General features: G+C 46.2%; 1 long non-coding RNA gene across 1 annotated transcript; it reads left to right on the plus strand.

The window, feature by feature from the left end:
* Positions 1-18: 18 nt before the first annotated feature.
* LOC115652076 lies at positions 19-24,434 on the plus strand. Its single transcript, XR_004000533.1, has 3 exons — positions 19-283; positions 6,510-6,637; positions 24,328-24,434. It is a non-coding gene; the product is annotated as an uncharacterized LOC115652076 (long non-coding RNA).
* Positions 24,435-26,913: the final 2,479 nt, after the last annotated feature.

A 26,913-nucleotide genomic window follows, 5' to 3' on the forward strand; every position in this document is an offset into this window, starting at 1 on the left:
CGCATCCGCCGCGTGTCTTAGGGCAGATCCGAGCAGCAGCACAAAGGGGCCCCGGGGGGCGGGGGAAGCGCACCGTTAGCTCCCCCTGCGCCGGCTACTGGTGCAGCTGCAGGGGGGGTTGCAAGGCTCCCCTGCAGCAACGCTGCAAAGGGATGTGGGGGGCGCAGTTCCCCTTGCAAGGTCCTGGGGCGGCGGTGGTGCGAAGGGGCTGGGTGCATTGCTCCCGCCAGGGTATCAGTGGCACGGAGCAGTGGAGGCGCATCGCTTTTCCCTCCTCCCAGAGGTCAGGAGAAGCGCCAGGCGGTACAAGCGGGTTGGGCTGTGAGGGGACAATGACCTCGCCGGGGCCCTGTGAGGTAGCAATACAAGGGGGCTGGGCAGAGCGGGGGTTGGGGGGCGTCTCTCTCCCCAGGCTCCCGGTGGAGCTGCAGGTCCCTCCCTGCTCCTCTGGCAGGAGGCGCGGTGCAAAGGGGCTGGGTGGGGCCGGGGGCTTTGTTCCTGAGGCGCGAGCGCTCGTCGCTCTCTCCCCGGGGCAGCAACGCCCAGCTGGGGCCGAGAAGGGGGAGTGCGGTAGTCCCGGGCCTGCGGCCTTCGAGGGGGACAGGGAGGGTCGCGTTGCCGCCCCATCTCTGCGTGCTGCTGACTCAGCCCCTTAGCAGGGAGTTGCCTGCCTGCCTGCCTGCCTGCCTCCCTCCCTCCCTCTCCCTTGGGCTCGCACCTGTGAGCCGCTGCCTCCATAGACCCCCTTGGAGCCAGGCGCTCACGCTCCTTGCCTTAGACGGGGGCTGGTGAAAGGGGGGTCAAAACGCTGCAATCTGTAATGAAGAAGGAAAATCAGCGCCAAATAAGCCGCCCGGTACGCCCTGCTCGCTGGTGCAGCCAATTTGTCATCTTAATTGCATTGTTTTCCTGGGCCTTGGTAATTGGGAGGACGCGATCCGATATTCAGCTTTTCTGGCGCTGCTTGCTTTGCTGCTAATGGACGATGCATAAGTTTTTCAGCACCTACACAACCTCCTCAATGTCACAGCCAAGTCAAAAAGCGAGAGGAGGCCCCAGGGAGGGGAGACAGCCCAAGGCAATGGGCCACTTTATAAAGCTCAAGCTGTCTGATAAGTATGGGTAGGAGATTTTAGGATTTTTGCGCTTCCTCATTTGAACAGTTAGCTTTGCTCTTAAGTATTTCCCCCCAACCGACAGACAGACCGGCCGTTCAGATTAGTAAAACACAGGGAGGTCAAAATAAACAGAAAACTAACTCTTATATTGAAGTCCATGGCACTCCAAGGCAGACACAGATCACAAAGCCCAAGCAAGAGGCCATTTTGGGTGGGGAAATGTGTTTCAGGTGCTTTCTCCTAAGGTCTTCTGTAACCCCAGGCAACCAGTGTGCACTGCTTGTAATCTTGCAGGTGCATCACCTTGTGGTATGCAAATTTAGGCATCCCGAGGAACACTGATCTACATGTTATGAAGTCACTGAGGGGATGGAGAGGATAGAACAAGGTTGCTTAGCCAAGATCCACTGACATAAATCGAAGTACACCCTCTAAAACAAGACACTGCTCACAATTGATCTTTATAATATGATCCTGCCTCTCCTTTATTGTGTGCTTGGTTTTTGCTGTAGGTTTATGCTCATTTCATATGGTGAAGATTTCCTTTCTCACCAGAAGGGCTAGAGACTAGTTATGTGCCTAACTCCCATTTATTTCAATACCTTTTAAGAGCTGGACTTGAGTTTATCTATATTTAGGAGTCGGCCATCAGTGCCCAGAAATGGGGATAATAATATCTCCCTGTATCACAGGGGTATTGTGAGGATAAATACAAGATGCTTTGAGATCTACTGATGAAAAGTGAAAACAACAGGAGATCTTGTGGCAAATTAAAGACTAACAAACATATTTGGGCATAAGCTTTTGTGGGCTAGAACCCACTTCATCAGACACATGGAGTGGAAAATACAGTAGTAGGTATATGTGCATAGTACATGAAAAGATGGGAGTTGCCTTACCAAGTGGGGGGTCTGTCTAAAAAGACAATTCAATTAACAGTAGAATCTCAAGGGAGGAAAACATCACTTTTGTAGTGGTATTGAGGGTGGCCCATTTCAAACAGTTGACAAGAAGGTGTGAGTAACAGTAGGGAGAAATTAGTATGGGGCAATTACGTTTTGTAATGACTCATCCACTCCAAGTCTTTATTCAGGCCTAATTTGATGGTGTCCAATTTGCAAATTAATTCCAGTTCTGCAGTTTCACATTGGAGTCTGTTTTTGAAGTTTTTTTTATTGAAGAATGGCCACTTTTAAGTCTGTTGTTGAATGACCAGGGAGACTGAAGTGCTCTCCTACTGGTTTTTGAATGTTATAATTCCTGATGTCAGATTTGTGTCCATTTATTCTTTTGCATAGAGACTGTCTGGTCTGGCCAATGTATATGGCAGAGGGGCACTGCTGGCACATTGCTGACATATATCACATTGATAGATGTGCAGGTGAATGAGCCTCTGGTGGTGTGGCTGATGTGGTGAGGTCCTATGAAAAAAGTCTATATGAGAGCTGGGTATCATTACCATTCAAATGCAGACAAGGAAAGCTGCTATTTGTGCTGTGTGAGCTTACCAAGGGTAAGTTCAAGTGGTAAAATCTGTTATTCACCACTGGTTGCTGAGTTGAAGTTACTCCCAAATATGAACAAGACCTTAATTTTAAATGAAAGCTTATATTTTTCGTCAAGGTGGCGGCTGCATATTCACAGTGGTGGGATGCATGCTATTGCTTCCACTGTGCTGCTGAAATTCAAGCACCTCCTGGGAAGCACTACCTGTTAGGGGCATACACGCATGCTTTTGTGGCATCAATAGTTTAGAGCTGAGGTTAATAAAGAACTATGTGACCTCTACTACCCAAAATTTCTTCTTTTCCACAGCTAGCTGCCCTTGCCCAGAACAAGTTCACATTTTTAAATTTCATAAATCCCCTAATTTTTATTGTTTAGTGGCATTAGAGTTAGTAGTGTTAGGTGTGTAACCGTGCAAATTACTTACGGTGGGATTTTTATAAATGCTCAGCCTTGACCTACCTCCCCTCTTGACTTCAATGGGAGTATTGTTAGGCTAATGTTGAATGGTTATGAAAATCCAACTCTTCATTTTCATTTGGGCAGGGACTCTTGGACTACTTGGTCATGGCCAAACAATCAATTTGTAATTACCTGGAGGATAATAGGGTTATAAGGAACAGCCAGCATGGATTTGTCAAGAACAAATCATGCCAGACCAACCTAATTTTCTTCTTTGCTAGGGTTGCTGGCCTAGCAGATAGGGGCGAAGCGGTAGATCTGCTATTGATTTTAGTAAGGTTTTAGACACAGTCCTACATGAGATTTTCATAAGCAAGCTAGGGAAATGTGATCTAAAACAGTGCTTCTCAACCCTAGGGGTACGCAGAGGTCTTCCAGGGGGTACATCAACTCACCTAGATATCTGCCTAGTTTTACAACAGGCTACATAAAAAGCACCAAGTCAGTACAAATGGAAATTTCATACCGAGAATGACTTGTTTATACTGTTCTATATAATATACACTGAAATGTAAGCACAATATTTATATGATAAAAACGAGAACATAGGTAATTTTTCAGTAATAGTGTGCTGTGACACTTTTGTATTTTTATGTCTGATTTTGTAAGCAAGTAATATTTAAGTGAAGTGAAACTTGAGGGTATGCAAGTCAAATCAGACTTCTGAAAGGGGTATAGTAGTCTGGAAAGGTTGAGAGCCACTGGTCTAAAAGAAATTACTATAAGGCGAGTGCAAAACGGGTTGAAAAACTGTTTTCAAATAGCAGTTACTAGTGGTTCGCTGTCAAACTGAGAGGGCGTATCTATTGGGCTCCTGCAGGGGTCAATGCTGGATCCAGTACTATTCAATATTTCCATTAATGACTGGGATAATGGAGTGGAGAGTATACTTATAAAATTTGTGGATGACATCAAGCTACGGGGGAGTTGCAAGCACTTTGTAGGAAAGGATTAAAATTCAAAACATCCTTGACTAATTGGAGAATTGGTCTGAATACAGCTAGATGAAATTCAATAAAGTGCAAAACCAGGGCCATCTGTAGGAGAGTGCCCAGGACATAGGTGCTGAGTTTCTATCTGCCAGGGGGTGCTCTGCCCAGGTCCCACCCCCCACTCCACCCCTTTCCCAAGGCCCCACCCCTGCCCTGCCTCTTCCCTTCCCTGCCCAGTTCTGCCCCAAGCCCACTGCGCCCTCACTCCTCCCGCACAGCGCCTCCAGACTCTGTGCAACAGCTGATTGGCGGTTGTTGCTGGGAGGCACTGATTGGTGAGGCCAACCAGCAGGCAGGAGGCACAGGAGGATGTTGGTAAAGGGGCTCCTCGCCCCCCTGGCCACCCGCCTCACCTCCCTGCCCGCCACCTCATGAAGCACAGGGCCTGGGGCGGTCGCCCCAATTTGCCATATCCTAGGGATGACTCTGTGCAAAATCCTTCACTTAGGAAGGAAAAATCAAATGCACAACTACAAAATGGGGAATAACTGGCTAGGTGGCAGTACTGCTGAAAAGGATCTGGAGTTTATAGTGGATCACAAATTGAAAAAGAGTCAAAGATGTGACACAGCTGCAAAAAAGGCTAATATTCTGGGGTATATTAACAGGAATGTCATATGTAAGACACAGGAAGTAATTGTCCTGCTGTAGTCGGCACTGGTGAGGCCTCAGCTGGTATACTGTGTCCAGTTCAGGGCACCACACTTTGGGAAAAATGTCGATAAACTGGAGAGAGTCCAGAGATGAGCAACAAAAATTATAAAAGGTTTAGAAAACCTGACCTATGAGGAAAGATTAAAAACAAACAACACCGTAGGCATGTTTAGTCTTGAGAAAAGAAGACTGAGAGGAGACCTGATCACAGTCTCCAAATATGTTAAGGGCTCTGTCAGGAGGGCTGCGATCAATTGTTCTCTATGTCCACTGAAGGTCAGACAAGTAGTAATGGCTTAATCTTCAGCAAAGGAGATTTAGGTTAGGTATTAAGAAAAATGTTCTAACTGTAAGGGTAGTTACGTTCTGAAACAGGCTTCCAAGGGAGGTTGTGAAATCCCCATCATTGGAGGTTTTTAAAAACAGCTTGGACAAACACCTGTCAGAGGTGATCTAGGTTTACTTGATCCTGCCACAGTGCAATGGACTGGACTTGATGACTTCTCAAGGTCCCTTCTAGCCCTAAATTTCTATGATTCTGTGTTATGCCCTTCCAGTTCCTAGAGGTAGACACGTGTTCACATCTCAGGATTCCCATTTCACAGATGGCTACTCCCAGTGTGGGGCCTACCCTCCTTGAGCCTGCACTAATAGACAACAGAGGTTCTATGCCTTCCTCTTCTAGGAGGCCATCCTGGTCTGTGGATTCAGCATCAGAGTAGCTGTCTGTTCTCGTGAAGGGACAGTAGACTGCCTTTGGCTGCAAAGCCAAGAAAGTCAGGGATAATCCCAGTGTTCAAAAGAGCACTGGAGAGATCAGGACCATGGCTGTATTGCTAAGTCTTCAATGGGCACTGAATCTATAGGTGAAATCCTGGTTCCAAAACTCCCATTGAAGTCAAATGAGTCAGGATTTCACCCTTAATCTTTAGACTGAAAAACTGAGCAAATTTGACTTGGAAGTAATGAGAGAATATACTTGTAAACCCACACTATCCTATTCCGAGAATCACCTTTAGAGCCATTTAAAGTGATAATACAAAGTATATTTTGATTCTTACTTTTGCTCTCTAAGGGCCAAGATATAATTTTTTCCTATCATCATTTACTTTTTCCACGTTGGCAAATAATTGATTTATTTTCCCTTCTGTTTCTCAGGGAATACAAACTAAATGGATTTTCCTTCATTGACTGTGTTGTTGTCATAAGCATTACTGATGTCAATGTCATCAGCACAATCCTAGGAAATACAGTTCATTAGTTAACCTGGTGGGTATATGGCCATCTTTTCAGCAGCAAAACAAAGCTCGTGGGAGACCAGCATTTACAATGGATATTATTTGCTTTTTAAAAGTTTCTTGGCGGAGTAGCAGATTCCAGAAATAGGCTTTTAGGATCCACAGTATACTCCTAAACCACCACAGAGTATTTTTGTGGTAGGTGAAATTTTGGGCCTAACCTGCTTGTCTATATCTCTTTCAATCCCTGGGAGATCAATTCTGATGTTTGTTTTGCGGGGGGGGGGGGGGGAGAGGAAGAGAGGGGAGACCCTAAAAAATTAGGTCTAAGAGCACTATAACAGCAGAAGCATTTATATTATACGCAGTGCTGTTCTCTTTGGCAGTCTTGCATGTACAAAATATCCACATCCGTGCTCCATGTTCTGACAAAGATGGCCACTGTTCACGTCTTACCTCTGGCTAAGTATAGGTTTCCTATGAGGTTTGTTCTGATTCTCCAATCCAAGATGGGATTCTAATTATTTTTTTCTTTATAGGGCACTGGACTAAGACTCAGGAGATACTCTCTGTGCCTCCGTTTTCCTTTTGCAACCTTTATCCGTCTGGTCTATATAGACTGTATGCTCTTTGAAGCAGGAAATGTCTCTCACTCTTTCATATAGTGGTAAGTGCAATGGGATCTGATCTGGGTTAGGGCTGCTCTGTGCTACCAGAATGCAAATATTAAATAAAAATAACCCAGAACAGTGACTAAGACTAAGTATCAAACTCATTTTAATTTGCTAAAACTGGACATTCTAAATAATCTAGCCAACATATGCATTAGCAAGAGATACAATTCATATAATATATACTTGTATTTCTAATAATCTGTTTGTGATTGATGGAATCCAAAAGTTACATATACACCCACAATATTGTATGCTTGCAATACCTATTACAAGATGGGGCAGTTCGGGTTACAGCTTTGTTTGAACTGAAAAGCATATTACCATACTATTCCTCAGTCAAAAATTGTATGGCTGTTACATTACTAAGATGTATCCTACATGTTTAACAAAATGCTGTATACATAATATATGAGAGGGAATTGCAATTCCCACTGCGCTGTGTTCTCCCACACAATGTTGAGATGGATAAATAAGATGAATAATATTTCTATCTTATAAGCAACATTTTACAAATTATTCTTGACTTTGTTAGTGAACAAAAATATTACCTATACTGTAGTGAAATCTGCTCCCACAAATGGAAATTTATATAGGAAGGACTTCTCTGAAGCAATGGCTATTGTAGTTGATCAATTAACTTTGGCAATGCTTGTATCCCTAGTCAGAGTTTACTGAATTGAACCAATGAATAAACCACAGCTGAGTGAGTGTAATCCATTCATTGATTTGTGGAGTCAAAGTCACGCAGTGTTGTCACAAATCCATATGATGCCCCCAAGTGCACTTGAGAATATACTATAGGGAACAAACTTGCAACAGCAAAGGGATTAACAAGATGACTGAGCAGGTCTTTTCCACCTCTAATGTCTATGATTTTACATTTGGATCCCTGAGTTAGCTAAAAGATGTGCAGAATTAGCATGTACTGAGACAGCTCACTATTGATTATGCATATGAGGAAACTCATATATGTTTTTTAATTTCAGCAAGTACATTTCATGCACTGTACCTATGAAACATGCCTTTTATTTATTACTATTTGTTATTTGTATTACTGTAGTTCCTAGGAGCCTTCATCATGAACCAGGACCCCATTGTGCTAGGCCCTGTACAAACAGAACCAAAATACTGTCCCTGCCCCAAAGAACTTACAACCTAAGAATAAAACGAGACAACAAATGGATAGACAGATAGATGGGAGAGTACAGGTAGACAGCGAGACAGTATTAGTCAGCATGATGGGCAGTGGTCTCTGCACACCAGCCGCTTAATCATTGTCAATTCTTTTTTGTAGACATCACAGCAAAGAAGAGTTTTGAGGATGGATTTGAAGGTGGATAATGAGGTAGCTTTGCAGACCTTTATGGGAAGTATTTCCCAAGCATATGGAGCAGCATGGGAGAACGCATACATGTGATTGTTTGAAAATTTAATAAGTGGGTAATGGAGGCTGGCATCATGGGCCAATCAGAGGCAAGCATTGAAAGCAAATGAGAGATGAGAGGCTGGGGATTGCCCAGGAAGGGCCTTGAAAGTGAATACAAGCAACTTAATGTGTGATTTGATAGAGGAGGAGTTGGTTAAGAGATTCAAAGAGAGGGGTGATATGGTCAAAGTGACACGCTAAGGAAATTATCACTGCTGCAGCACTCTGAAGAGAGGGGCAAGATTGCATGTGCCAAGGCCAGAGAGAAGGCCGCTGTAGTAATTGAGATGCAAGATGATGACACCTTGAGCAAGAGGTTTAGCTTTGAGGGTGGATGAGAAGGGCTCTATCTTAGAAACGATATGCAGAAAGAATCAGCCAGATTTAGATGTAGACTGGATATGAGGACTTAGGGAGAGGTCCAGGTCAAAGATGACACCCATGTTATGGGCCTGCGTGACAGGCCTGATGGTGACTGATTGAGAAAGGAGGAAGTGGGCAGGACATGGAGCGGGGCAAGAGCCACATATAGCTTGATCTGAAGCCTAGACATCCATGAGGAGATTTCGGAGAAGTCAGAGACACAGGCCAAGATTTTAGATTAGAAGATTTAGAAGGAGACAAGTCTGTAGCTGGTAGGTAGTTCTGTGAGTTGTCACCATACACATGATAGTTGAATTTGTGTGTGGATGAGATTACCCAGAGGAGAGGGATGAAGAGAGAAGAACCTTGGGGAACCTCCACGGAAAGTTGGAGGAGGGGATGAAGAGGATTTTCTGAAGTTCCTGCTGAAGATGTGATTAGAGAGGCAGGAGGAGAAGCTGGAGAGGACAGTCACAAAGCCAAGGGAAGACAAGATTTCAAGAAGAGCATGGCTAACCGTCACAGATGGCTGATATGTGTACTTGGGATGGGCTAGGTCAGTGGTTCTCGACCTTTCCAGGATACAGTACCCCTTTCAGGAGTCCGATTTGTCTTGCGTACCCCTAGGTTTCACCTCACTTAGCTAATTGCTTACAAAATCAGACATAAAAATACAGAAGTGTCACAGCACACTATTACTGAAAAATTGCTACATTTCTCATTTTACCATATCATTATAAAATATATCAATTGGAATATAAGTATTGTACTTACATTTCAGTGTACAAGATATAGAGCAGTATAAACAAGTTATTCTCAGTATGAAATTTTAGTTTGTACTGACTTCACTAGTGCTTTTTATGTAGCCTGTTGTAAAACTAGGCAAATGTCTAGATGAGTTGATGTACCCCCGGAAGACCTCTAAGTATCCCTGGGGGTACACATACCCCTGATTGATAACCACTGGTTTAGATAAAGATAAAGCACAGGGGAATGGACTAGATGACCTCTCAACATCCCTTCCAACCCTTCATTTCTATGATTCTGTGGTAGGGCAAGGAGGATGAGGAGGGAGTGTTGGTTCTGATCTTTAGCTAGAAAAAAGTCAGAGACTCTGGGAGAGCAGTTTCACTGGAATACAAAGGGCTGAAGCTAGAGTTGACAGGGCCTAGGATAGAATTGGAGGAGTGGAACTCCAGACAGCGATTGAAGACAGGGAGGTCAATGATATTAGAGATGAAATGGAGATAGGGCAGTAGTTGGAAAGACAAGCAGAGTCAAAGGTTTTTTTAAGATGGAAGACACTAGATCAGTATTTCTCAACAACTGGTCCGTGGACCCCCGCCGTTCCCTGAATCTCCCTGACACAGTTTAGAAAGGCAGCAAGCTAGTCCTTGGTATCAAAAAGGTTGAGAAACCCTGGACTAGAGTATGCTTGTGTTTTGAGGGGAAAGAGCCAGAGGAGAGCAAGAGGTGAAGGGGAGGGGAAGGGAGGGAATGAAAGTGGGCACATGGGAGATGGGATGGGGTCACTGGAGGGGTTAGAGGACAGCAGATGAGAAACTTCGGCATTTGTGACAGGGGAGAAGGCGGTGAGAGTTGTAAGAGGGGAAGGGAAGGCAAGCTCTCGAGAGGGATAGGGCCATGTCATATTTTGTCAATTTTCTCTTGGAAGAAATTGGCACAATTGTGTGCAGAGAGAGAAGTGGAGGGGAGGGTTTGAGAAGTGACTCAAAGGTGGTGAAAAGGCAGCTGGGAGAGCAAGTGTGGGATTCAGTTAATTTGGAGAGGTGGAGTTGTTTAGCCAGAGGGCTGAACTGAAGGAGGAGAGAATTAATTTGTAGCAGAGGAAGTCAGTCTGGTCACGGGATTTCCAACAGAGTCGCTCTGCAGTGTGAGAGCAGGAGCAGAGGCAATGGATGTTGGGGGTGAGCCAGAGTTGGCAGTTGTCAGGGAGGACCTTGTGATAGGAGAAGGGGCAAAAAAATCAGGAATGGAGAAGAGTGAAAAATGGAGAGAGTCAATAACCAGATCAATGGACAAAAGGGAAGAGAGGAGAGATCTGCAAGCAGATAAGTAATCAACACTGACGGACTGACTGTCACAGAAAAGTCAACTGACAGGGCATGATACAATGTGATAGTTTCAGACAGAATATGTGAATAAGTAGTATAAAGAGCTAATTTCCCTCTCTTACTAAAAACATACCTCTTTGAGCATATGCACTGGGAAAATGCTTCTCTGTTCTAATGGCCATTGAGGAGGACAGCAGTATCCCAAACCAGCTACAGTTCTGCATAGTCCCCACTGCATAGGTTCTTCTGTTCTTTGATGATCTGCATTTCCAGAACAGTGATCGTACTCCAAAAAATGTCCCTATATAGGACCTAGTCCTACCCAGAGATATTCATGTCATATAGCAATCTGCTTGCTCAACACTTTCTGTGAGCAAATAACTTGTGACTGCTGTACTGAATAGCTTGGGGCTGTTCATCCTGCTCAGCCCCAGCTCACCCCATAATGCTACAACCTGCAGAGCAGGAAAAGGGGTATATATTATTAGAGGTTGAGAAAAGGAGTGCCAAAGCCCTGCGCCTTGCACACTAGATACACAAAATGAGCACTAGCAATCAGAGAGTTTGTGATCGGTTTAATCTCCAGCTTATGCGTAACTGTTGTCATAGATAGATTGCTACGGGTGGTTACAGTAGAAAAGTATAAGGAATGAGGTCATTATGAAGTATCTTGCCACATTCACAAATCAGAAGTTGCCACTGCAGGACCTCCTAGTTGTATATTGATTTCATTTGTCTTCTAGACTTTGTTTTTAACAAAACAAAATTAATCTTCCACTACAGCCCCAATCACTGATGTGTTGTAGGAACCTTCCACAAACACCAGTTTTTAAGTTTAGTTTTGGTGCCCAGGTCTCTTTTCATGTTTCTTGGCAAGCCACAGAAACAGAGCTTTTAGCTAAAGAACCCAGTGTGTTTAGGCCACAGCTAAGTCCACTGTGCAGTGGAATACCCTTATCTAATTCTCAAGATCCTGACTGCTTTATGACAATCTGACTCGGTACTACCAAACTCTCCACTCCTGGAGTAATACACATCACCTAAATTTCTTTCTATTGTCTCATAAAAGGGGGAAATAAGCTACAGAGGAGCATTTTAGCAAGATAGATTCTACCCTCAAAACTATCTGCCACAACTGTGTGCTTGAAAATATTTTTGTTTATGCGCCACAGATAACCTAAGTCATCAACTGCATGTTCAATCCATGTTTCATCACACTGGTTTGGTCATGACATAAATGAGAGGAGGAATATTCCACATTTCTGCTGTTTTTCGAGGTCATGAAAAGCTGCAGAGCTCCTTCAGTCAGTGCCAATGAAGAAAAGGAATTATGAGCAGAAGTTGTGCTTAGCCCTAAGATCTTTTCATTCATAGATGTTGAAATTTGGTTTTACTATTCTCTACAAATACTAGACTTGACTAAGACACACTAGAATTTCATGCATTCTTTATTTCCTTCTCCTATTCCCACATTAATGTTTTTTTCTTCGCTGCTTCATGAATGGAGTGATACATTCCCATGTATTCCCAATACACTGGCTCCCCCTTGTTTCACATTCAAATCTCTCCTAAAAAAACCCTCACTTTTCCCAGAAGGATGCAAAAGGCAGAATATTAAATTAACTATATCTTATAAAACAAATACTGTTCTTTCCTCTGGGTTTCCTGTTGCATGTCATTTTGCTATGTCTGCTCAGTTGATTGTAAAATCCTCCTCCTGATAGCGTGTCTTGTACAGAATCAAGCAAGTGACCAGTGCCCAACATATAATACACATCTCTGGTGTGGGGGCATACAGTCATGGAACAGCAATCTTTAGCTAAAGCTAATGATCGCTGAGAAAATGCTATACTTGTTTGTGCTTTAAAAAAAAAAAAAACTGTTGGGCAGGCAACAGAACAAACAACCTAGTAGTGGAATTGGTCACCATTGGCTTGACTCATTAAGTCAAATTCTGCTCCGATTTACTTGCTCTGGAATCTCATTGAGTTCATTGACATTACAAAGATGTAAATCAGCAGAATTTGGTCCATGGAGTGTGCACCCTAAGTGCTACCACAAGCAAAATGTAAAATGATACTCATGTAGTTTGTAGTTAAGTAATTGTAGTGTTACATAGTGAACTGAAAAGAAGCCCTGGTTGTGCAAATAGGAAGTATGCTAAACTTGTCTCTATTGGCAATTATTCTTAGCAATTATACTAGAATAAAATCTTGTTTACTGTAATAAAATTGAGGCAAATTCTGCTCTCAGTCATACCAATACAACTCACCTTTGTAACAGAGCAGACTATGGCCAAATTTGGACCAAATACATCCCTGTTGCAATAGAATAGAGTTGTACCAGGGATGAATGTGGCCTAATATGTTTAAATAATATTAAGGCTGTGACAATCAAAGGAGGTGTTGTGGGGGGAACAAGTAGACAGGGCAACCTATGTTCTGTTGTGACCAGCGTATGTATCAATCATGTCAGGTTCTCAGTCTGAGAGGGGGTTTAGGGATTGGAGGTACTGTAGAGGCTTCTCTCCATATGGAAATAGAGAAAGTGATACGGTTCTAGCAAAGTGCACACTCCAACCAACAGGACTGGACAGCAGATTACTAGGATTATCATTTTCACCACTGCTTAAGTATAAATTTTTGTTTCTTTACAAAGAGGAGTAAGTTCCTTTACAAAAATAATTTAAACGAGAAAATTACTCATGTGCATATTGACATGTTCAGCCTTAAGACACTGCATACTCATCTGCCATGTATAATCGTCTTTGCAATTTGTGGTTCATTGCCAGAGTCAACTGAATTGGCTCTCTTGGAGCCATTGCAATTTATCATGTCAATGCAGCTGAAAACACTTTAACATACCATGTGTCACACCCTGTCAAGTTATCAGCTGATGCTCCCAAATCAGGATTAGGAAGAGTGCTGATGCAGAACAATGCAGCAATTGCTTGTGCAACAAAAGCTTTCATAAAAAGACACACACTCTGCTGAAATAAAGAAGAAAGTGTTAGCTGTTGTTGTTTGCCAGCTGTCCTACCAGTTTATTTATTCAAAGGCACTCAGTCCTCTATGTATCTGTGTTTAATGCTAAAAGAGGCTGCACCTGCATGTAGTGAAGAGAGAATAGCTCCTTTAAATCAAACAGATCTCAGACCACTAATCCTTTTTTTTAAACAGACCAATAATCTTTGCAAATACACACTGGCTACTGCTAGTATTGAGATTATTACATCTGAAGATCTGAAAGCACATGGCAAACATTAGTGAATTAACCTTAACTACCTTACAAGGCCGCTGCTAAGTATTAATTATTGTTATGCAGATGGAGAAACTGAAGCTCAGAGGGGTTAAGTGATGTACTCAAGGATACCTGACATGCGTGGCAGAGGTGGAAATAGAATTCAACTCCTTGAATCATAAACCTATCCTTCTTCCCTAACGTACAAACAAAGAAAACAAAAGTGACAATGAGTATGTGACAGACATTTAAGGGTGGGTTTTAATTAAATTGTCAGATATTCATGTTGAAATGGATGAAGAAATGTTTGTGTTAATAAATACACCTGGTAGTTAATCTTCGGTGAATGATCAAAAACTATGAGGTTGGAGACAAAGAGGAAGACCTGACAGCATTAAAAGCAGTAACATAAAATATGCAAAAAACAGTGATTCTCTGGTTATTCTATATTAATACTGTACTAAGGTTGTGTCTACACTATGGAGACTATACCAGCATAGCTATGTCAGTGTAGCTATGCTGACAAATTTCCATAGTGAAGATGCAGCCTACACTAATGCAATGGGTTTTTCCATTGGAGTAGAAAAACCACTTCCCTAGACAAAGTTAACTACGTTGATGGAAGCATCTTCCATCTACATAGCTGCATCTACATTAGGCGTTAGGTCCGTTTAGCTGTGTTGGTCAGAGGTGAGGTTTTTTCATACCCCTGGCTGACTGACATAGCTATGTCAACCTAACTTGTAAGTGTAGACCCACCCTTAGAGATGACATGGGTGGAAATGAAGCAATGGTAATAAAGAGGTAAAATCTACTAATTCAAAATCGTTGAGAAAGGAAATATTAATCTCAGACATATGAGAATTAAGCAATGTAATCAGTGATTAAGAAATGTGGTGTTCTAGACTGGAATATTTGAACATGTGGAAGATATTCGCCAATTTATTTTTCAAATCTGGATGCCTAAAGTTAAGCTCCTAAATTCACATTTAGACGCTTAAATAAAAATGACCCCGATTTTCAGATTTAAATAGCACCCACAAATCGGACTGGAGTAGATGGGAGCTGCAGGTGCTCAGATTCTCTAGAACAGCGGTTCTTAAACTGTGGGGCGGGACCCCTTTTGAATGGGGTTGCCAGGGCTGGCTTAGACTTGCTGGGGCCTGGAGATGAAACCCGAGCCCCACTGCCCAGGCCAGGGCCAAAGCCAAAGTCTGAGGGCTTAAGCCCTGAGCGGCAGGGCTCAGGTTACAGGCCCCCTGCCTGGGGCTGAAGCCCTTGAGCTTCAGCTTTGGCCCCCCTGCCCAGAGGGGTGGGGCTTGGGCTTTGGCCCACCACCCAAGGCAGTGGGGCTCGACGGGCTCAGGCTTCTATCCCCTCTCTTGGGGTCATGAAGTAATTTTTGTTGTCAGAAGCGGGTCGTGGTGCAATGAAGTTTGAGAACCCCTACCCTAGAAGTAAATCGAGATAGAGCTTTTAGTGGTCTTTGCACAGGTTAATCCTGCTTGTGATTTAAGTTCATTTAAATCACAAAAGTCATTCTTGTCTGCTTTGTCAAAACACAGTAATGTTTTGGCTATTGTACAAATTGCGACTACACATGGATTTCAGATAGCATCCAAAATGCACAAGGTTACATATATATTCAAGTGACCTTTTATTAATTGAGAGTATTAGGTGCCATTTTAAGGATAAGACCAGTTTCAACTAAGTACCAACTTACCTGCTGAACCACTTATTTAAAAAAAAAAAAAAAAAAGTCTTCACCGAGCATTCTGGGATATGATTATAGACTTCTTTGGCCTTGACCCGGTTGGTCTGGAGCCAAAGGAGATGTATAATATAATGCCACAGTTTTATATTTAGGCAAAAGTCATTAGAAATGAAAAAGTTATGTAATTCCTCAGAGAAAGCAAAGGAAAAAATAGGACAAATAATACGCAAGAACTGCAGTTAGCCTGCAGCTAAATCAAAATCAATTTATCTTTTAAAAAAAAATATCAGGACAAAGTCTTATATAATGCAGGAAGAAAAAGCTCTTCTACAACGAAATGTAATTATAAACAGATTATAGATTAAACACACTGCCTTTACATTGGTTACACAATTTTGAGCTCATTATCATTTGACTGTGTAAATAGAATTTGTGTATGCAAATAAATTGATTGGGCACTCATATCTAACTATCATTTTTCTGCATGCTAATATAGAGACCAGGGTGAAAATTTGGACCTCTTCAGATATTTATTTTGTGTGTGTACTTTTTAGATAAATTTGCAGATACAGCCTGGCAGATATATTTTCAAATAATTTTTGCTTTAATTTCAATAGCCATAGGCAGAAATTTTCAAAAGGGACTATTGATTTTGGGTACCTCAATTGTTGAGTACCCAACCTGAAGCACCTTAGAAGAAGCCTGATTTTCAGAAACCATTGAGGAGGAACCCTCTTTGAAGATCAGATCCCTTTACAGGTGTCTTAATTTGAGACATCTAAAATCATTAGTCACTTCTGAGAATTTAAACCATGATTCCTAAATGTGCTCAGTACTTACTGGAGATAGAAATGTGGTTGCAATTATTTGGAGGCAATACTGAAACTTCACAAGCTCCTCAGGACAAGGACCTTGGGTAACATTTTCAAAAGCACCTAAATAGCACAGGCCATATTTATACTTGAGCCCGGTCTACACTATGATTTTAGGTCGAATTTAGCCGCGTTACCTCAATTTAACACTGCACCCATCCACACGACCAAGCCCTTTTTTCCGACTTAAAGGACTCTATAAACTGATTTCTTTACTTCACCTCCGACGAGGGGATTAGTGCAGAAATCGGCCTTGCCAGGTCGAATTTGGGGTAGCGTGGACGTAATTCGACGGTATTGGCCTCCGGGAGCTATCCCAAAGTGCTCCATTGTGACCGCTCTGGACAGGACTCTCAACTCAGATGCATTGGCCAGGTAGACAGGAAAAGACCTGCGAAATTTTGAATTTCATTTCCTGTTTGGCCAGCGTGGTGAGCTGATCAGCACAGGTGACCATGCAGAGCTCATCAGCATGATGTGCATATTGTCGGGTCAATTTCTTGTTTTAATCCATTCCATCTATCTTTTACATCGTAGGCTGGCAGCAGACGGTGTACTATGACTGCTAGCCATTGTCATCTCCTGAGTGCTTGGCAGAAGATGCTGCATTTCGATTGCTAGCATCTCCTGGGTGCTTGGCAGAAGATGGGAATGACCTGGCTGAGTCGCTCCATGTCTGCCCCGGTGCCCCTGACCGACCTCACCAAGGTCAACTAAAAGAGCAGAGAAAGTTACTCACCTTGCAGTAACTGGGGTTCTTCGAGATGTGTGTCCCTGTGGGTGCTCCACTCTAGGTGACGGTGCGTCCCGGCGCTGTCGATCGGAGATTTTCGGTAGCAGTGCTTGGGTTGGGGGACACGCACACAGATGATATCTCCCGTCTAGTTGGAATCTTCCTGAGTGCGTGCACCCTGCACCCTCTTCAGTTCCTTCTCTACCGTGGAGCATCATACTAGTACTCCAAAGTAGAGGGGAGGAGGGCGGGGAGTGGAGCACCCGCAGCGGGACACATCTCTAAGAACCCCAGTTACTGCAAGGTGAGTAACTTTCTCTTCTTCTTCGAGTGCTGTCCCTTGGGTCCTTCTTTGGGTGCTCCACTCTAGGTGAATGTGTAGCAGCACCCACTATGGTTGGTGGGACTTTGGAGATGCAGCAGTGAGTACTGTAGATAGTACAGTATGGTCTACTATGGTGTCTGCTGTGGTGTCTTGCATGAGAGCATAGCGTTTTGCAAACATGTGTTCAAATGACCCCATAGCCTCTCTGCAGATGTCAGGAATGGGAACATTGTGCAGGAAGGCAACAGATGTCAACATGGCTCGAGTGGAATGATGCCTTCGGGCGGTTGAAGATTTTGCGCATGGTAACAGGATCTGATGCAGTCAGAGATCCACTTGGATAGACGTTGTTTAGAGATAGCCGTACCTTTCGATCTTTTGGTAATGGAAACAAAGAGTCGTGGGGACTTACGAAATGGTTTGGTCCTGTCTAAATAAAAGGCGATTGCTCCCCTGACGTCGAGAGTATGCAGGGTTGCCTCCTGCGGAGTCTTGTGAGGTTTAGGATAAAAAGTAGGTAAGTATATAGGTTGGTTGAGGTGGATGGGCGATACCTCCTTAGGAAGAAATTTAGGATGTGGTCTCAAAGTGACTTTGTCTTTGGAGAAGATTGTGTAGGGAAGGTGGGCCATCAGGGTGCTCATTTCACCAACTCTCCCTGCTGATGTTATGGCAACTAAGAAAGCCACCTTCGTGGACATATGAAGGTGAGAGGAGGTAGCCAAGGCCTCAAATGGAGGTTTCATGAGAGCATGAAGAACAAGGGTAAGATTCCATGCAGCCGCTGTTGGGTAAATTTCAGGGTGGAGATTTTGCAGGCCCATGAGAAAGCGTCTTACGGTGGAGTAGGTAAAGAATGAATAACTGTCTAATAGGTCATGGAAGGTGGTAAGCGCCGCCAGGTGCTCTTTGATGGAGCTGAGCGAAAGTCCTTCCTGTTTTCGTTTCAGGAGGTAGTCTAGAATGTTAGGGAGGGTCACATTATTGAGTGCTAAGTGATTACATGAGCACCAGGGGGCGAAAACGCTTCCACTTCTGCAGGTAGGTTTTACGAGTGGAGTTTTTCCTACTGTGCAGGAGGACATATTGGACTTGCTCGGAACAGGCTAGTTCATGGGTTTGGAACCATGAAGGAACCAGGCTGTGAGGTGGAGTTTTTGGAGCTGGGGTGAAGAACCCGTCCGTTGTCCTGGGAAACGTGGTCTAGCCTGTTGGGGAGAGCCCGTGGGTGACGGGAGGATATGCAGAGTAGGTAGGGATACCACATCTATCTTGGCCAAGACGGGGCAATAAGGATGACCCAGGCCTTGCCGTCCGCAATCTTCCAAAGAACCCTGTGTAACAGAGGGATTGGTGGAAGGAGTACAGGAGGGAGTTGTTCCATGGGATGAGGAATGCATCTCCTAGGGATGCAGTCCCACTCTGGAGCAAAACGGAACATTTTCGATTCTAGGTCGTGGCAAAGAGATCTATTGACGAGCCGCCCCAGAGGTACAAGAGCTGTTGGAGTACTGCGAGGTGCAGTTCACGTTCGCGTTGTGTCAGGAAGTGCCTGCTGAGTGCGTTGGCAGTAGTGTTGTGGCAGCCTGGTAGGTAGGAAGTGATGATTTGTATTCGATGTCGTATGCACTAATTCCATAGTTGAATGGCTTCCATGCAAAGGGGATGTGATCAGGTTCCCTCTTGTCTGTTTATGTAGTACATGCAAGCCATGTTGTCTTTTAAGGCCCAAAGAGATTTGTTCTTTCTGAGGGGAAGAAAGTGAAGGCATGCTCACCTCACTGCTCTGAGCTCTAAGAGATTTATATGAGTAGGTGCGTCTCTGATGCGGACCACCGGCGTTTTGCCCTGTGCCACCCAAGTTGCACTCTCCAACCGATTAGGGAAGTGTCCGTGGTGAGCATGAGCACTGGGGAACATTGCTGGAAGGAAACCCCTGTGCAGAGGTTTTCTGGACTTGTTTACCAATGCTGGGAAACTATAACATTGGGAGGAGGAGTTAGCAGCATCCCTAAGGTGTGTCTGTTGGGTTTGAAATTGGAATTGAGCCAGCCCTGGAGACATCTCATGTGTAGCCTGGCATGGTGAACCATGAAGGCGGTGACTGCCATGTGACCAAGGAGCTGTAGGCAAAGTCTTGCCTGTGTCCTGGGATGAATAGAGAGTGTGTGTTTGAGCTGCGTGATAGCGAGGAATCTGTGATATGGGATCGAGGCCCTGCTCCGGATTGAGTCGAGATGAGCTCCGATGAACTTGATCTGTTGTTTAAGTGTCAGAGTGGATTTTTGGATGTTTATTTGGAGGCCTAGGCTGTGAAAGAGGGAGATGGTGAAATGGGTAGCTTGAAGTGTCTCGCCATTGTTGATTACCGATTACTCTCGCCCCTCGCTCCACCAATATGGTCACAAGGTGCCCGTTATCTACCGGGTAATGAGCGTTGGGATAGGGCGGAGGTTGGATCACTGGATGTCCTCAGGAGGAGTGACAAGTGCCCCGAAGGTAGCAATGGGGATAACGCAAACAATCAGTCGTGGGGTTAAAATTGAGGGTTTATTGAATGGGTCACAAGCGAGGATGAGGAACAGCTTAATACTAGTTACAACTTGGGCTTACAATATAATACCAGAACAAATAATAAAAATACTGCAATTACAAACAAAAGCTGACCCTGGTACCGCTCTAGGTCCCAGTAGTTATTCAGGTCCTTCCAAGGGTTAGTAAGGGTGCTATTGGTGCTATTATTAAGCATAAATGCAATTACTCGTCTAAATAAAAACAAAATGCAATAAGGCAACTAAAGCTTGCCGTGAAACTCTGGCTTACAACACGATTACAGGCTCAGTTAGCTAGCAAAAATAGCAGAATCAGCAGCTAGGCATACTCACACACACAAACCACAAAAGTTTCATCACCACCGGCAGACGGGTAGGCTTCTGAGAACACGGAGCCGAGGGAGACTTCGAGTTGATCAGGCTCGGTTTCGGGTACAGCTTTCTGCATCTCTCCCTGCCCACCCTTGCACGGTGGGCAATTTATAAGGGTAATGACGTGTCCAGTTTTTTGGCCAGGTTTCTCCTAATTAGGAGATTTACAGGTGCCTCGTTACCACCCTCAGGGAGGGGGGGGTTTCCTGGAAATGGCTGACCACAACATTTGCCTAGCCCCAACAGTAACTTTCGGAAATGTTTCTCGCTTGAGAGTACGTGCATGCTCGTTTCCTGAACATGGAGGCCAGGGCAAAAGTTGCTTAGGTCTGTGACACTAACAGCCATAGGAGTTGCCCTTGATAAGGCAATCGTCCAGATATGGGAATAGCGTGACCCCGTGTTTGCGGAGGTGAGCCACGACCATGGCTAGAGTCTTGGAAAAAAACTCTCGGTCCAAAAGGAAGAACTCTGTATTGAAAATGGTCATGACCGATTGTGAATTGTAGGAAGCGTCTGTGAGCTGGATGAATTGATATATGAAAGTAAGCATGCTGTAGGTCCAGGGCTTTGAACCAGTTCCCTTGATCCAGTGCAGGTATTATTGTGCCCAATGTGACCATCTTGAATCTTTGTATCCTCACGAATTTGTTCAGTCGGCATAGATCTAGTGTAGGCCACCATCCTCTGGTCTTTTTCTGAATTAGAAAGTAATGGGAGTAGAAACCTGTCCCTTGATTTTGCGTTGGGCACAAGTTCCACTGCACCTAGTTGCAGAAGATGCACCACTTCTGTGTGAAGTAAGCGGTCGTGAGAAGGGTCCCTGAAGAGGGACGGGGAAAGGTAGGAGAGTAGGAGAAAGTTTGTCCTTATCAAAAGGGAGATCCTCCACTTTGGTCTGCAGTTCTTTGGGGATGCCAGATGCAGAGAGCCATGAGGATCTGCGCATAACCACAGCAGTTGCAGTTGTACAGGCTGCTGTGTCTGCCATGTTGGAGATGCCTGTAGGGCTGTTCTGGAAATCAGTTGGCCCTCAGACAGGATTGATTTGAAGTCTGCTCTCATATCCTCTGGAATGTAGGAGGCAAATTCAAAAGTTTAGTGTAATTATCAAAGTCGTAACTGGCGAGGGGAGCAGAATAGTTTGCAATTCTGAAATGTAGTGTGGAGGACATATAAACCTTGCGGCCCAAGACGTCAAGGCGTCTAAGGTCCTTGTCTTGCGAGGTGGGTCGATATTGTGACCGTTTCGTCCTCTGTGCAACTGCATCCATGACAAGGGAGTTCGGTGGTGGATGAAAAAATAGGAAGTCAGCGTCCTTAGCAGGGACATAGTATCTACGTTCGGCCTTCTTGCAAGTTGGTACTAAAGACGCTAGGGTTTGCCAGAGAGTGTCAGCCGGCTCCAGGAGTGCTTCATTTATAGGGAGCACGATTTTTGAGGGTGCAGATGGTTGAAGGATTCTGAGGAGTCTGTGTTGCATCTGCTGAACCTCTTGAAAGGGGATATCTTGACTGAGTGCCACCCTCCTGAATGTTCTTGAAATTGTTTACAGTCATCTACGGCCCATGGAGGCGGAGGGAGGAGAGCTCCTTCCAGGGCTAATGGAAAGTTAAGGATATGGTGCGTAACTTGCATACTCAGGAGGGGGTTCAGGCACCTTAGAAGTGGACGGAGCAGGAGATTGATGCACAGAAGGAGGATGACTAGTAGGAGGATGTTGCCAAGGGTACCACTGAGGCCAAGGCATAGGGTAGGAGAACCCAGGTGTCGCCCATGTGGGGGGGGGGGCACGAAGTAGGAAAGCTGAGGCTGGTGGCCTTGATCCGTGACCTGAGGTGGCAGAGGTGCCTGTGGAGGAGAAGCAGGAGGGGAGAACTCCGCTTGTTGCTGTAAAACAAGTTCACCATCAGTGAAACCAGTTCAGGTGGAGAGAGCGGTGGTTCAAAAAATGAGCCCTGTCTATGCAGGAGTGGAGAGTGAGGCTCAGGTGGCACTGAAAGGTCACATTGAGTGAGAAACTGTTGCTCCTGCTCCCTGGGCTGAGCTCAGCCTGCTCTCTGCTCTAGCTCATTAGGAGGAGAAAGTGCAAGTGACAGTAGTGCTGCAGGCTGCTTGGAGGTGCCCTGCAGGGGGTCTGCTACTGGTGCCCCGGGCCAAGATAGTCTCGGTGCCAACGTTCTTCTCCCTGCAGGGGAGGATTGCACTGGTGGCATTATGGCTGTTTTTGGTGCCAAGGAGCATTGCGCTGCCGGTACCACAGCTGTTTTTGGTGATGAGGAGAGGCGCGCTGCCGGCACTGTGGCCGTTTGCGGTGCCCGGGAGGCACACGGCACCAGCACCGTGGCCGTTTGCGGTGCCCAGGAGGCATGCACTGCCAGCACCGCAGCCGTTTGCGGTGCCCAGGAGGCGCGCACTGCCAGCACCAGGCCATTTGTGGTGCCCAGGAGGCGCGCACTGCCGGCACCCCGGCCATTTGTGGGGCTGAGGAGCAGCACGCTGCTGGCACCGTGGCCATTTGCAGTGCCCAGGAGGCATACACTGCCGGCAGCGCGGCCATTTGCGGTGCTGAGGGGCAGCACGCTGCCGGCACTGCGGCCGTTTGCGGTGCTGAGAAGCAACGCACTGCCAGCACCGCGGCCATTTGCGGTGCCCAGGAGGCGCGCACTGCCGGTGTAACGTCAGTTTGAGCAACCCTCCCGTTTTGCAAACCGCTGCGATTTGCCCCCCTTGGTACTTTTAAACCCCCCCAAAGAGGAGGCAGCAAATCGTAAGCAGAAGTGAGGGCAGAGAGAGGGCAGCGGTGACAGCAAAGGTTACTGCGCATGCTCAATTCATCTGCGCATGCTCAGTGCAGCCAAAGTCGGGAATCTGGAGCAGTCACTGTTTCTGTCGTTACACCGGCACTGCGGCCGTTTGCGGTGCCCAGGAGGCGCGCACTGCCAGCACCGTGGCTGTTTGCGGTGCCCAGGAGGAGCACGCTGCCGGCACCACGGCCGTTTGCAGTGCCCAGGAGGCGCGCACTGCCGGCACTGTGGCTGTTTGCGGTGCCCAGGAGGCGCGCACTGCCAGCACCGCGGCTGTTTGCGGTGCCCAGGAGGCGCGCACTGCCGGCACTGTGGCTGTTTGCGGTACCCAGGAGGAGCACGCTGCCGGCACCACGGCCGTTTGCGGTGCCCAGGAGGAGCAGGCTGCCAGCACCGCGGCCGTTTGCGGTGCCCAAGAGGAGCATGCTGCCGGCACCGCGGCTGTTTGCGGTGCCCAAGAGGAGCATGCTGCCAGCACCGCGGCCGTTTGCGGTGCCCAGGAGGAGCATGCTGCCAGCACCGCGGCCGTTTGCGGTGCCCAGGAGGAGTGCGCTGCCAGCACTGCGGCCGTTTGCAGTGCTGAGGGGACCAGAGCCACAAGGACCTTCCTGACACGGGAGGTCAGGTCCGTGCCTCTGCGCTCTGTCAGAGCTGCGGCTGAGGCACTAGAAAAAGCTGAGGCACCCGCCATTGGTGCTGTCAGCACAGAGGGTAGGGATCTTACGGGAGACCCCCTACCCTTGTTAAAGTCTCTCCTGTGAGACTGTTCTGCTTCTTGCCTCCGCTCCAGGGAGAGTGAAGCAACGCTGCCCACCGGTTCTGATCTGGCTGGGGCGCATGTGGGAGCGGGTTAGACCTTTCCCATCTCCGAAAGCAGGTGTAAGGATTTTCCATCATCAGCATTTTGAGCCGCAGATCCCTGTCGCGATGAGCTCTTGACTTGAGGCTCGCGCAAGGGAGGCACTTCACACAGTATGAGTGCCCATTTGTCCATGGCATGGATTCCTGACAGGAAATACGCCTTTTGAATCCTGAAGCTCCTGGCATTATAAATTAGAGATGGCCGAGGAGAGAGTGTCAACGGGAGACAAGCCTGAGGGATTTTTTTTTTTTAAACTAAGTAACTAACTACACTAAAGGAAGGGAAACAACTGGGATGTAACTAATAATTATTTCTATGTTCTTTGTTACTGTTTCCTATAGAGACCAGGGAAGAGAAGGTGGCACTGCCCCGAGTCCTGTCTTCAGCCGAGGACGGTTGAGAAGGAACTGAGGAGGGTGTGGGGCGCACGCACTCAGGAAGATTCCAACTAGATGGGAGATACCATCTGGGTGCGTGCGCCCCAACCAGGCACTGCTACTGAAAATCTCCGATCGACAGCGCTGGGACGCACCGTCACCTAGAGTGGAGCACCCACAGGGACAGCACTCGAATGTAACTCTTCTGACCCTCTGAGTTGGCAGCAACAAGGGCCGGGTTCAGTATCCAGGGGTTCCGTTTTAATAACATAATGCATAACCAGCTCGAGCCCCCACCCAGTGACCTGGGACACTTACATACCACACCCTCCTGGGCGCCTCTAGGAGGCAATACTCCCCCTCTCACAAGCACGGAGTCTGAATGTAGCAAAATCCTTTTAATAAAGGAAGGAAACAATGCGGCATCCAATTGGAGAAACACCACAAACAGGATTATAACACAAACCATAAACAAAACCCACCTCCAAGTACATTTGGCAATGTCCTTTCCCCTTTAGGGTCTTAAGTCCAATTACCCCAAAGTCCAACAACCCAAAAGTCTCTGGTCAGTGCCACCCCAGAATTCAAGAGTTTATCTGCTGAGTTTTACCCCCCTAGCCTGGATGGAAAGGGGGAGGGGAAGAGTCCACACAGGGTGTTAAGGGGCATCTTCCGTGGGCCAGGGCCAACTGCTCCACCTCTCCGTGACGTTCTGCTGCAGCCTTCACCACGACCCGCTCCACCACAACAGCCGTGCCGCTCCTCCAGCTGTCCGTGCAAACCACTTCACTCTGCTCACTGCTCCATGGGCTGCTCCAACCACAGCTGCTCCAATACGCTGCAAACCGCTCCGCTCTGCCAGCCACTTAACAATAGGTCTTCAGGCTCCCCCACAGGTTAACACAGCAGTCAGTGATCTCAGCTCAGCTCAGCCCAGCCCTTTCAGTGATTTCAGCTCTTAGTAGGGGAGTCCTGGTGTTGGTGCACCATTAGCTCAACGTGAATTCAGCTCAGCAGTCTTTAGATGGACTCCTAATAGAATCAAAATTAGCTCTAGTCTTCAACAGTGGAGAGAGGAGGATGTGCAGTTGGTGTTTCAGACCCTCACAAGGGGCCCATACCATCAGGTACACACACCAGTCCCCAACCTCTCTCCCTTCATGGGGTTTTGGAACCCATGTTTAGCAAGTACCACCCAACTGAGGTTGAGTCATGTCTGTCACAAAGCAGTCCCACAGCTCCCCATTCACACAATCAGGGTGACAAACTTTTTTTTTTCCTGCCCCAATAACAAAGAAATTGGGGATCCCAGAGCTGTTAAAATAACCATCCCAGTCTGCTGTGGGCTTATGCTAAGTGGAGGGTGGATGCCAGTGCAAATCTTTCCCCATTCTTTGAAATTCATGGAATTCTTTCCACATTCCCTACAATTCACCACCAGATGTCAGGGTAGCGCTCATCCTGACTCTGCTTACACGAAGAAGTACCCAGGAGTACAACGATGATGGCTACCAATCGTAATGCACCGTCTGCTGCCAAAAGACAATTAGCGGCTGCTGTGTAGCAATGCAGATCCACGTCTGCCAGCACCCAGGAGACCTACGGTGACAGTGAGCTGAGCGGGCTCCATCCTTGCTGTGGTATGATATCTGCACAAGTAACCCAGGAAAAATGGTGTGAAACGATTGTCTGCTGTTGCTTTCAGGGAGGGAGGGAGGGAGGGAGGGAGAGGGGGGCCTGTCGACATGTACCCAGAACCACCTGCGACACTGTTTTTGCCCCATCAGGCATTGGGATCTCAACCCAGTGGGCAGCAGAGACTGAGGGAACTGTGGGATAGCTACCCACAGTGCAATGCTCCGGAAGTTGACGCAGGCCTCAGTACTGTTGACGCAGTCCGCTGACTTAATGCACTTAGAGCATTTTGTGTGGGGACACACACAATCGATTGTATAAAAACTATTTCTAAAAAAACAACTTCTATAAATTCGACCGAATTTCATAGTGTAGACATACCCTTGGAGTGCTTTACCTATATAGGAATATCAGTATACTATGCTGACAAAGTGTGTCTAGTGTGGACACAGCTATACTGGCCAAGCTGTGCTTTGTACTGGTACAGTAAAACCACCCCACATAAGCAAACTAAACTATATAACTAAAAGCACAATTTTGTGGGCATAATAGTATCTGTACTAAGGACTTCTGCCAGTACAGCTATGTCGGTAAGAGATCACACCTTTTCACACCCTTGAGCAATACAGCTATGGTAGAAGAAGTCTTTAGTGCAGACAGAGCCTAAGAAGCCTAAATTTCATTTTCAAAAGGGACTTAAGTTCAGATTTTAAGATATTTATACACCTGAAGATGTAGGTGCCTAGTGGGATTTTCAGAAGTGCCTATGCATCTGACTACCAATGAAATCATTAGAAAATCACTGGGACTTGGGTGCCTAGAACCAGAGCTGTACCTTGGGTATGGCGAATGAGGGCAACCACCCCGGGCCCTGCGCTTTGAGGGGCCCCACGAGTGGGGAGGTGAGGTGGGCAG

This window comes from Gopherus evgoodei, chromosome 5 (genome assembly GCF_007399415.2).
Source record: "Gopherus evgoodei ecotype Sinaloan lineage chromosome 5, rGopEvg1_v1.p, whole genome shotgun sequence".
Classification (NCBI taxonomy): Eukaryota; Metazoa; Chordata; order Testudines; family Testudinidae; genus Gopherus; species Gopherus evgoodei.